General features: G+C 39.4%; 1 pseudogene; it reads left to right on the top strand.

Moving 5' to 3' along the window:
* The first annotated feature begins 455 nt into the window (after positions 1-455).
* LOC144683299 (U6 snRNA-associated Sm-like protein LSm6 pseudogene) lies at positions 456-1,149 on the top strand (annotated as a pseudogene).
* Positions 1,150-2,157: the final 1,008 nt, after the last annotated feature.

Here is a 2,157-nt window from a genome sequence, read left to right as displayed (position 1 = left end):
GAATTATATTTTGCTGGAGATGGGTTTCCCTTGTGGGACAATAACTAGGAGACAGAAATCTGAATAATTTGCTGAGCAGTTAAACTTGCTTGATGACTAATTCAAATCTCTCTGCCTCAGAAAAGAAAAAATTGTAGAAAAGAGAAATTTGAGGAAATAATCTCTGACCATCAAGCGAATATTCAAATTAGGAATCAGCCCTACATATCAATTTATACCAAATATATACAAAAGGGCTAGATCTTCTCATATCACTATTGCTGCTAAAATGGCATTCCTGGGCAGGGAGAGTAGAAAATGAATTGGTCTGTGAAACTGCCATTGTTGTGTCGATCAACTTATATGCTGAAAGTAGTAACAGGAACTAGAAGGGCCCTTCCATTTTCCAATGCATTTTTAATAAAGTGGCAATGACAGTGTAACATTCTGCATCGCATTTTCCATTATCCTTGGTTGATTGTGTGGAGCTGGCAGGGAGAGAGATCTTTTGGAAGCGGCCGGGCTGTTTTCGGATTGTGTGAAGGAGTTTGGAATCGCCCGGGTCACGTTCGAATTGAGCAGTGCTTAGGCTGAAGGGTACAAGATGAGCCTACGAAAGCAAACGCCCAGCGATTTTCTGAAACAGGTCATTGGGAGACCAGTGGTGGTCAAACTGAACTCGGGTGTGGATTACCGAGGTGTTTTGGCTTGTCTGGATGGGTAAATGAATATAGCATTGGAACAAACAGAAGAATATGTAAATGGTCAACTTAAGAACAAGTATGGAGATGCATTTATTCGAGGCAACAATGTGTTGTATATAAGCACACAGAAGAGAAGACTTTAGAGGATGTTTTGCACCGAGTTTTGTTTTTTATTTAAATAGACAAAAATTGGTTTTATTCTTTTTTTAAAGGAAAAGACATTCTAGTTTCATAGTTCTTTTCAATTTTTGGTTATCTGCAGCAGATGTTTTTCATGAACAAGAATTATTGATTTACATTTTCTGGAAGCTTTTGTCTTGGACTATTTCAGAAGTGGATCATGGCTGTGATGTATGTATGAAACATGAAGCTTCTTCAAAGCAAGCACTGGCCTGTTTTGAAATGCTTTGCACATTTAAAGCTAAATACCTGTTTAGGGAGAAGCTAAAAATGTTGCGAATAAAGGACTTGACATACATTTTTTTTTTAAATTTCCATTATCATGGCTTCATTTACATTTACCATATAAATAACAGGTGTCATGCCCACAGAGTCATACTCATGGATTTATGGAAAATTGACTATTTACTTTTAAAAACAAAATGGAGAATGAGGACTCTGCTTTGAAACAAAATGGAATTGAAAGGTCAGGTGAACTCTTTTCTGCTCTGCTAACATACCTGGAACCGCACAAGGACAGGACGTTGAAATGCAACAACCTTTTGGGAAATTTCATTTAGAAGGCTTAAAATGCAACAAATCTTTCCTGTGGATTTAATGGCTGCTATTGTCCAAATAACTGCAGAAGCTAGTTTACAATGGGTTTGCAGACTTCTTGGTTGCAGAATGGAATTCCACAAAATGGTTGTAAGAAGAAACTATCTATCACAAGGAGATGGGAATCAGTGACACTCAAAACCTATTGTATGTCAATGCTTAAGTCATCAGAGACCATTTGTGTGGACAATGGAAAGCATACTATGGTCACCTGACAGAAACCTTGTGATGAGGAACATTTATTCAAAAACATTTTGAAAGGAGCCTCAGTCAAACAAGGGGACTGAGAGGCAGCAGATCCAGACCAGCAAAATATACCAGCTGGTTGGATGGGCAGCTATGTTAAGTGGTTTAATTAGGTTTTAAATGGCCTTAATAGGCCTTTGACAGCTCAGCAGGTGTGCAGCCAACTCCGGTGCGCCCCTGCCAAACTGAAAATCAGAATGACACCCGGTGACATCGGGACACACACCTGACATCATCACGCGTCATTTTATGTGTCAATGAGTGGGCCCTGCCCCGCTCGCCGAGTCGAAGATTCTGGCCTATGTGTCCCTGTAAGTGTATGAACGTGTGCTGTTGTGAAGACATTTTGGCATTGAAAAATAAATATGTACCTTTTTCAAGAAAACCTGCCTTTGCCTGTCCTTGAAAGTCACAGCACTTTAGGGGCTAAAAAACATTTCCTTTATAGCAC

Source organism: Cetorhinus maximus, chromosome 8 (assembly GCF_964194155.1).
Source record: "Cetorhinus maximus chromosome 8, sCetMax3.hap1.1, whole genome shotgun sequence".
NCBI classification, from domain to species: domain Eukaryota; kingdom Metazoa; phylum Chordata; class Chondrichthyes; order Lamniformes; family Cetorhinidae; genus Cetorhinus; species Cetorhinus maximus.
Note: the sequence above shows the minus strand (reverse complement) of the source record. Positions and strands in the feature narration are given on the sequence as shown.